Below are 10,787 nucleotides of genomic sequence, written 5' to 3' on the forward strand. Positions count from 1 at the left end.
AAAATTGAGGACTTGGGGGTTCTATCCTTGCTGCGGTTGGAGAGGTGGGGTTCAAGGGCAGAGGTGCAGGAAGTGGTGGAGATACACTGAAGGGTATTGTTGACCACATGGGAGGGGAAATTGCCGTCCTTGAAATACAGGGCCATTTGGTGTGTTCTGGAGTGTTCGGCATCAAGCTTCCCTGGAACACTGCATTAAGAATGAGACAGATGTTGGCCAGGGAACAGGCTCGTGTGTTAAAGTGGCAGGCAACTGGAAGCTCAGGGTCTGCTTTGGTCTGAGAGGGAGCACAGATTTGTCCAGATTGCACTTTGTCTCTTTGTAGGGACTGTCAGATTTAGTCCCAATCACCCACTTCATGATGCTCACCTGTAAACTCCTTATTTTCAATTCCCTGCAACTCTTTATGAAGTCAAATTCCAGTACCTTTTTAGGTGGAATGTTCCAGATTCAAACTGTCTGTTCACCCAGAAACTGCTGAGGTCCATGTTGACTCTGGGGTTACAAAGGATTGAATTGAAAGATGAGGTGCTGTCCCTGAGCTCCCATTGAGATGTATTGGAACAGTACAGGAGGCTGAGGGCAGTGTAGGGGTGAGCAGACAATGACAATGACAGGGCTGCACTGTGAGGGCTGCTTGGCTCAATGAGAGTGTTTTGGAGTTGGGTGTAAACAGAGCGAGGTGGGACAGGGAGAAGGTGAAGCTGAAACTCCGTTTTGTTTCAGCCCATTCAGAAATTCACATGGTCCCAAAGGGAACAGCCAGTTTGTAAGCGATACCTGTGGAGATTTTGTAACCATTTTTAAGGTATAACATATCAGCTTAAGTAAAGAATACAGGATTTTTATTACAATGTTTGAAGGGGAGGAAGATTGCTTGGTCATATAAATTCTCTAAATGGGAGTAACTAGCTGAATCTAGAGAGCCTGTGTGACAGGAGACCTCAGACCCATGGTGTGCTCCTCTTGTACAATGTGGGAAAATTAGGGATGTTTCCAGTGTCCCTGACAGCTGTGTGTGCAGGAAATGTGCCCATCAGCAGCTACTGGGAAACTGCTTTTCAGACCTGGAGCTGTGAGTGGACTCACTGTGGAGCATCTGCAATACTGAGAATGTTATGGACAGCATGTTCAGTGAGTTAGTCACACTGCAGGTGAGGGTTACACAGGCAGAAAGGGAATGGGGGACCATCAGATCAAGTAAAAGGCTCAGGAAGGAAGTGCAGGAGTTCCCAGTGGTTATTCCCTTCCCAAACAGATAATGTATACTGCTTGGGATTCGTGTGTGTGTGTCGGTCTCAGGGGAAATCAGCAACAACCAGGTTCATGACACTGTCGATAGCTCTGCTGCCCAGAACGGGAAGAAAGAGAGTGACAGGGGATTCAACAGTCAGGGTTACAGACAGGCACTTCTATGGCCACAGCCATGAATCCAGGATGGTATGTTATCTCCCTGGTGATAGGATCCGCGATATCATGGTGCAGCTACAGGATATTCTGGAGCTGGAGGGTAAACAGCCTGTGGTTGTACAACACCCTGATACCAATGACATAATGAAGTAAAGGGATGAGTGGTTGAAAGCTGGATATTGGGAGAGCAGGGACACATTATAATGCAGCTCCTGAAATGTAATGATGTCAGACTTGCTCCCAGTGCCATATGCTAGTGAGAGCAGGAATAAGAGGGTAGATCAGCTGGATGTGTGGCTGGAGAAATGGTGTACCATGGAAGGGCTTAGATTCTTAAGGAATTGGGACCTGTACCAGCCTGACTGGTTACCCCTGTGCAGAGCTGGGTCAAATCTCCTGGAGGGTGGGGATGGGGGGAGCGCTATTGCCAGTTCCATTGGTGAGGTATTAACTAGTCTGGCAGGGGGATGGGATCTGAAGTGTCGGGTTAGATGGGTCAGATTCAGGTCAGGGAGTGGGACGTAGAATATTAGTGATGTAGTCAGCGACTCCGAAAACCAAAGCAAAGGAGGATTAAACGAGGATTGAGTCCCTCGTCATCCATCAGTCCTGCAGAGTCAACAAAATCTGGAGCTGTACAGCTCTCTGTCTCCATGTGCTTCAGCAAAATGCTGGAAATCTGCAACAAAACCAAGAAGTGCTGGAGATCCCCAGCAGGACGGGCAGCATCTGAAATGGTGACACCTGCAGGAAACATTGCAGCCTTGGTCATCTTTTTCACTGTCCACTAAACCTCCAGTTTTGGCGTCATCTGCAGAATTACTAATACCTCCTATGTTTACATCCAAATCATTGATATAAATGATGAAAAATAGTGGATACAGAACCAATCCTTGAGACACTCCACAGGCCTCCAGTCGGAAAAGCATCCCTCCGCCACCACTCTCTATCTTCTACTTTTGAGCCTGGTCTGTACTCAAATAGCTGGTTTCCGCTTTATTCCATGAGATCTAACCTTGCTAACCAGTCTCCCATGAGAAAGCTTGCTGAACGCCTTACTAAAGTCCACGTTGATCATGTCGACCAGGCTGCTCTCATCAATCATTTTTGTTACTTCTTCAAAAACCATTCTATCCCCTGGAAAACATAACAGTTACAGCACCAGAGTAATCAGCCCACCGTGTCTGCGTAGATCATGATGCCATTCCAAACTAATTCCATCTGCCTGTAACATGATCCATATCCCTGATAACCTATACCTGCTTATGTGTCTGTCCAAATGCCTCTTAAACTGTGATTGTTTCTGCTTTTCCCATCTCCCAGGAGAATACATTATAGTCATTTATCGACATCTGCACAAGACACTTGTCAGACACAACTCCCTTTAAACTTGCTCAGATGTTGTTGGAAACGCTTAGCAGGTCATACAGCATCTGTGAAGAAAAATCAGTTAAAGTTTCCGGTCTGGGCACCCTTCCTCAGAAATGTTAACTCTAATTTCTTTTCACAGATGCTGCTAGACCTGCTGAGCTTTTCTAGAAACTTCTGATTCTCTTCCTGGTTTACAGCATCTGCAGTTGTTTTGGTTTTCATATCCTTTAAACTTTGTCCCTCTCCTCTAGAATTTGTCATTCCAAAAAACTTCACATTATTCGTTTGGACTCCCCTGCCCTGGGAAAAAATAAACCATGACTAGTCACCCGATCACTGCTCCTCATAATTTTATAAAGTTCGATAAAGCCACCTAAAGTGTCCAGTGATTCAGGGAAATAGCCTCAGCCTATTCAGCCTCTCCCTATGGTTCAAATATTCCAATACTGGCAACACCCTGGTAAAACCTTACTGAACTCTTGCCAATTTCCCAACATCTTTCCTATAGCAGGGAGACTGGAATTCAAAGCAGTGGACATTCCAAAAGTGGCCGAGCCAATAAACTGTGCAACCGAAACATAATCTCCCAACTCCTATACTCAATGCACTGCCCAATAACAGCTAGCATACCGCACACCACCTTCACCGACCTGTCTACCTTCAACCACACCTTTCAAGAAACTATCAACCTACACTGCACGGTCTGTTTGTTTGTTAACACTTCCCAAGAACTTGTCATTAAGAGGTTGAGTCCTATTCTGGTAACATCTTTCTGAAATCAGGGAGACTGCAATTGAATGCAGTATTCTAACAGTGGCCTGACCAGTGCCCTACTCAGCCACAACGTGACCTCCTAACCCCTATACTCAGTGACAGAATCCCTACAGTGTGGTAGCAGGCCTTTCGGCCCATACCAACCATCGGAACAGCATTCCACCCTAACTCTGTAACCTACCATTACCCAAAGCTAATCCAGCTAACCTGCACGTCTTTGGATTTGTGGGAGGGAATTAAGAGCACCCAGAGGAAGCCCACGCAGACACACAGGGAGAATGTGCAAACACCACACAGACAGTGGAGTCGAACCAGAGTCCATTTATTGATCAGCATGTTACAAATGCCATGTTCAGCACCTGATCTCCCTGAAACTCTACAGAAACTATGCAGTTGTTCTGTGACCTTCAGATGGAATTAAGCTGAGGAGGAGAAAACAGGAAAAGGGTTGAGTTGTAGATCTAAAAAATAACTCTCCATCTTCCCCCTCTGTGTTCCTCCGTCTCCTCCCACTCTGTCTGTTCCCCCTCTCTATTGGTCAGCCCTGTCTTGGTCACCGCCATCCCTGTCGCCCCTCTCTCCCCACCCCCGATCATCTGTCCCCCTATCTGTCAGTCTGTCGCGCCCTCAGTCTTTTCCCCCTCTCTGTCAGTCGCTCCCCCGTCGGTTGCACACCCATCTTTTCCCTCCCCTCCCTCCGTCGGTTGCACCCCGCTTGGTCTGTTCCCCCTCTCTGTTGGTCGCCCCCCCCAACCGTCAGTCACCCCCTCTGTTCCCCCCATCTGTTCCCCTCCCCTCTCAGCCCACTTTCTGTCCTCACCCATTTCTGTCCCACCACTCTCGATCCACCCACCCTCTCTGTCCCTCCGCCCACCCCCTCCCAGTCCCCTAGTTTCGTACTCCCCCACTGCAGGGAAAATATCTTCTCTATTTATCCTATCCATGCCCGGCCTGATTTTAAAATCTCTTTCAGGTCACCGTTCAGCCTCTGATGCTCCAAGGAAAGCAGCCTATCCAAACCTGGCAACATCCTATAATTATTTTCTGACCCCTTTCAAGTTTGAGAACATCCATCTAATCGGAAGGAGACCAGAATTGCATGGAATATTACAAAAGTTGCCGAATCAATGTCCTGTACAGCCTCAGTATGACCTCTCAATGCTGTGACCAATAAAGGCAAGCAGACAAACTGCCGCCCTTCACTATTCTATCTACTTGCTACTCTACTTTCAAGGAACTATGAACCTGCACTCCAAGGACTCTTTGTTTAGCAGCACTCCCTAGGAACTTACTATTAACTGTATAAGTCCTGCTAAAGTATGTTTCGTGATGTTTAACTTCTCAAATTGGACTGGAGTTTAATATTCTGGAGAAATGTCAAATAAATCGCATTTATCCCATTCTGCAGAACTTAGTCCATCGCCCTGCACGTTCCAACATTTCAGTTCCATCCACGTACTTTTATTCAAATGTAATGCTGGTAACTGCCTCTGTCACCCCATCAGTGAGATCCTGCTCTCCACCATTTCTGTGGGAAATACATTCTCCTTTCCCCTTTTTTTCTGAGAATTATCTTCAATCTAAAACTTCTAGTTCCTGATGGCTCTGTTAATGAATAGCTGCTTCCTATCCATTCTACCTGGATTCCTCAGCATTTTATCACATCAATTTAATCTCAGTTCATCTTCCTTGGAAACCCCCCACCCCCCAACCTATCCAATCTTTCCTCAGAGCAGAAATTCTCCAATCAGAGAAACATTCTGATCAATCTTCTCTGTCCCCTCTCTGGTGTGATCACATCAATCCTGGAATGTGGGGACAATGAGTGAGTGCAGTACTTTCGCCTTGGTCAAACTAGTGTTCCAGTGTCACTTCTGTGTTCTTGTGGTTGTTGCTGATACAAGAAGTGTCCTGGTTTTCCCACATGGAACTGGATGTGCACTCCATGGGACTGGGATTCCCTACCGTGTGTGTATTTGTTAACTAATCCTAAATTAACTTCACATTAAAACAGAATTATCAGATACCCACCAATAAATTTCTTCCATTATACTCAAATCACCTTACTTTTAATATCTCTTTAAAATTATTACTAACACAACAGGCTTTAATTTGCTGAATAAGTATTCAGGTATCTTCACTGTTACAATCACTTGAAGATTATCTTTACCTTCAGCTACACGTGGTGAATTGAACACTGATTGTAAACATATTAATATCAAATGGACTTCAGTTTTATGATGATTAATCCAGTCTGACATTCTTGTTGATTAATATCTTGGAGAGAACTGTCTTCAGGACTCCAGCTGTCCTTTGTCTTCAATCACAACTGGTTGTGGCTGGACTACAGATCTTAGATCTGTTCCGTTGTTTACTGGATTGCTTCGCTCTGTCTATCACTTGCTGCTTATGCTGTTTGGTAACTTCATCAGGTGAACACCCCATTTGTAGGTATTCATGCTGCTGTTACTGCCATGCCCTCCTGAATTCTCTCAGTTGAATGAGGGCTGATCCTCTGGTTTGATGGAAGGAGGGAGGTTGGGGAATATGCTGGGCCGTGATTCTGTAAGCTTTGTTGGAGTACGACTCTACTGTTGTTGGAAGGCAAGAGCTAAACTCTTGCACTGTAAACCCGATGTACAAGAAGCTACATGCAGTATCATGAACACTGACAGTCCAAGACATGAAATACGAGCAACACTGTACAATGATGCAGGATCACAACTGCAGCAAGGGGAGTTTAAGATCCAACTTGACATAGGAGTAGGGAAAGAAGCAGCTGATCAGATTGTCTCATTCATAGTCACAAAGAAACTCTGTGAGATTATTGTCCTGTTGGAGGTGAGGATGGAGGAGGTTGGGGAGATGAGGAGCTCTTCAAAGGAAACTAATCTGCCTGAGAGTTAGGGATCGACTTTATTGCTAGGTATTTAACAGAAAGCTAATTGAAACTGTTTTTATCCCCAAAAGATAACAAGACCGATGCTGTTTCCAATCATGATCAGAAACAAACCTCAGAATACACATGGTTCATAGATGGATGTCAATAGCCCATCAACATCCAACTCCTGCAATTATTCAGCAAATGTATGTGTGATTAACCAGTCTTGATGTCAGTCCTGATGTACCAGAAAATCGCTGTTTACTCTGTGCAGATGGGCAGTGATGTGGGGAAGTATTGGCCGAGTGATATTGTCGCTGGACAGTTAGTCCAAAGCCCCAGATAAACTTCTGGAGACCTGAGTTCAAAGCCTACTGCTGCAGATGGGTGAATTTGAATTAAATTTTTAAAAACTCGGGAATTTAAGAGTCTCATGATGACCATTAATCGATTTTCCGAAAAACCCATCTGGATCACTAATGCCCTTTCAGGAAGGAAGCTGCCATCCTTACCTGGTCTGGCCTACATTGTGACTTCAGACCCACAACAATGTGGTCGACTCTTACCTGCCCCCTGGGCAATTAGGGATGGGCAGGAAATGCTGCCGGGCCAGCGACACCCTCATCTTGTGAATGAATAAAGGAAAATAAAAGTCTCTACCCAGTGTGAATCTGCATGTTCAATGATGTTGTGAACATTTCCAAAGCTAAGTTCTCGATATGCAAAACTTTATGAACTGCCAAAACCGTTGTTCATTACTTGGTGTGAAAAAGAGAAAAAAAATCAACCAATATATTTAGCTTGTTTACTTCAAAGAAAATAGCAATTTCTTCAAATCAATTCAGTGACTGCATTTTCTTCATCAGTGAACCACTCCAGTAAGTCTGTACTCCACACTCTGAAGATCACTCATATCCTTCATTGTTGATGCCTATTTTGTTCCACAAATCCTAAAGACACAAGTAGCTTTATTATTGGGCAGCAGGCGAGAGTTTCAAAGCGTTTCTAAGGTGCCCCAGTGTCGACTTTAGATTAGATTACTTACAGTGTGGAAACAGGCCCTCCGGCCCAACACGTCCACACCGACCCGCCAAAGTGCAACCCACCCATACCCCTACATTTACCCCTTACCTAGCACTACGGGCAATTTAGCACAGCCAATTCACCTGACCCGCACATCTTTGGACTGTGGGAGGAGACCGGAGCAAACCCACACAGACACGGGGAGAACATGCAAACTCCACGCAGTCAGTCGCCTGATTCGGGATTGAACCTGGGTCTCAGGCGCTGTGAGGCAGCAGTGCTAACCACTGTGCCACCATGCCGCCCACAAGGGGAGAGCGCGAACGCAGACCCCCACTACCACAAATTTTGCTGTTGAGTATCCCGCATTTGGTGACATCGCAGGCGTCAGCACACCCGAAGTGCAATGGGATAGCCTCGTCCTGGGAGCGCCACCGCAATGATCATGGTATCTCCCCTGCCAGGTTAGTATAGAGACTTGTAGAGACTCTTCTTCATGAATCTCTGCCTTACCCACAGAGACAGTATATTTAATAGGAATTAGACAAAGACATATCAGTCACATGGGCGATTGTCATTACATAGTTTAAAGCTGGTAATTATGACCTTACAAAGCTTGATGAATGGCGATGTCCTGCGTTAACGTATGAATGGATTACAGAAACTGATTATCGTATTGTTCATGATTATGTGTTGATGGGAAGAGATTAAGGCTGGAGGGTTCTTCCTTCAGTAAATGGGGGATTCACTTACCTATGCTAATATGGAGGGGAGGTAAGACAATGGGAGCGGGAGGCAGTTTAACAGGGTTGTGCCCAGGGCTCTCAGTCTTGTCTGGAAAGGGCAAATTCCTCTGTCTGGGGTTACGGGGGAATCCACATGTGTGGCTGCAAGAGGTTCTATTTTGAGATACTGTCAGCCTCCCCCCTTCTGAGGTGTTCTGTCTGTATTGAAAGAGTACAGGCATTCAGTTGATGAAATATGGCCTTTGGCAAGGGAATGTTTAACCCTTGAGACCCCACAGTGTCCTGAAGAGAAGCAAAAGGTATGGAACAGGCCCCTCTGTGGTATTTTAACTTCCTCGTTCTGACCAGGAATCTGTTGACCAGAATTGGATGCAATGATTGACTGTGACCTAACTAGAGCTTTGTCAATGGTCAGCATCTTTTCCATGAGTTTGTTATCATTCCCCCATTAATGAAGCCCAGCATCCCATTTGTTTTACCCAAAACACTTTATGTTTTCTCTCCTTTAATAAGTGGTGCACATTGTCCCCCATTCCTGCTGTCCTGCACGTTGTGTCTGTGCCATTCAAATATATATTGACTTTCTACATTGCTTCTCTCAAAATGAATGAACTTATTGTGTGTTCTCATGAAGAGACATATTCCACTCAAATTATTAACTCTCCTCCACACATTCTACCGCCTGGAAAACAGAAGAGTGTAGCACCGGAATAATCGGCCCACCATGTCTGTGTGGATCATGATGCTATTCCAAACTAATTCCATCTGCCTGTACATGATCCATATCTCTGCCAACCCATGTCTGCTTATGTGTCTGCCCAAATGCCTCTTAAATGTTGTGATTGTTTCTGCTTTTCCCAACTCTCAGGCAAATACATTCCAGTCACTGATCCACCTTCTGCACAAGAAAATTGCCAACACAACTGCCTTTAAACTTGCACATGTTATTGGAAATGCTCAGCAGATCATGCAGTATCTGTGAAGAAAAATCAGTTCATGTTTCGGGTCTGGTCACCCTTCCTCAGAAACGTTAACTTTAATTTATCTTCATAGAAGCTGCTCGACCTGCTGAACATTTCCCGAAAATGTTTTTGTTTCTGGTTTACATCATCTGCAGTTGTTTCAGTTGTTTCAGTTTTCATTTCCTTTAAACTTGCCCCTACTCCCCTTAAATCTATGGCCTCTAGAATTTGCCATTTTCACCGTGGAAAAGGATTCAGATTATTCACTCTGTCTGAGCCTTTCAGATCACCCGCAGCCACTGACTTTCACAAGACAAAAATCCAAGTCTTTCCAACCTCTCCCAATCCAGGCAACATCCTTGTAAACCTTTTCTCTCACTGCACTAAGCCTCCACATCCTCTTTTTATATGGTGATCAAAACAGCACACAATACCCCAAAGGTGGCCTAATGACAGTTTTATAATCACTCCCCTGACAGAAGAAGGCAAGCCTGCCATCCACCTCCTTCACCACTTTCAGGGAGCTGTGAACTTGCCCCTGAAGATCCCTGTGTACATCAATGCTGCTGAGAGGCCTTCGGTTTAGTGAATACATTCCTCTTGCAATGAGCCTCCCAAAATACATCACCTCACACTTGTCTGGATTAAAATCTATCTCCGTATGGGTTTACCAACGGATCTCTTTCTTGCTGTATCCATTGACACCATTTTTGACGATTCACAACTTCATCAATTTGTACCATCTAGAAACTTGCTAATTAAATCATTTACATTTCCATGCTAATCATTGGTATATGTTACAGACAATAGATTATCCAATTCTGATCCTTGTGTAATAACACTGACCACAGAAATCCAGCCAGCAACATGCTGTGGAAGGAACATATTTCATTTAGTCAGTCAGTTAGAAAGCATTCCAGGCATTGGTGTGGCATTAGATGTTCCAAGATATTCACAGTCCTGGTTAAAACACCCTAGAGCAGATTTTCAGTTCTGTGTACACTACCTAGGGACTCCTCCAGAACCCAGTATAAAACAGTAAACATTATCTCCTGCTGTGGAAGGACAACCTGTGTTGGTCTGAGCATGAACACAGAGTAGATTTACCTTGATGATAATCTAACCCCTGAAGACAAACAACCGGAACAAGTTAAGCAAGTACAAAAAAAACATGTTATGGCACAGAAAGGGGCCCATCAAATCCAAGCTGGCTCTCTGTAGCAGAATCCCTTATTCTCATTCTCCAGCTGTTCCCAAAACCCTGAAAGTTTATTTCTCTCATATCTGATATAATTGTATTCATTAATCATGGATCACCTCTACTTGCACCACCATAATAGGCAGCATGTTCTGCATATTTCCAGCCAGTGGAACACTTGCTCATCTCCCACTTTCTCAAAACGTTATACCTAATCTTAAATTTTGAGCCATCACCTATCAAGTGCAATTTATTTTATTGTCTGCTCTATCTAGATGTGTTATAATCATATCCATTTTATTCTATCATGATTTTTTCAACTTGATTTCTTCAAAGAAAATAGCATTTTTTCCAAATCAATCCAGTGACTGCATTTTCTTCATCAGTGCACCACACCAATATGTCTGTACTCCACACCCTGA

The 10,787-nt window shown here is 44.5% G+C and overlaps 1 non-coding gene across 1 annotated transcript; it reads right to left on the reverse strand.

Annotated features, from left to right (window-relative positions):
* Window positions 1-7,767: 7,767 nt before the first annotated feature.
* Window positions 7,768-7,931, reverse strand: LOC132814097 (U1 spliceosomal RNA). Its single transcript, XR_009644304.1, has one exon. It is a non-coding gene; the product is annotated as a U1 spliceosomal RNA (small nuclear RNA).
* Between the last annotated feature and the right edge of the window lie 2,856 nt (window positions 7,932-10,787).

This window comes from Hemiscyllium ocellatum, unplaced genomic scaffold (assembly GCF_020745735.1).
Source record: "Hemiscyllium ocellatum isolate sHemOce1 unplaced genomic scaffold, sHemOce1.pat.X.cur. scaffold_675_pat_ctg1, whole genome shotgun sequence".
NCBI classification, from domain to species: Eukaryota; Metazoa; Chordata; class Chondrichthyes; order Orectolobiformes; family Hemiscylliidae; genus Hemiscyllium; species Hemiscyllium ocellatum.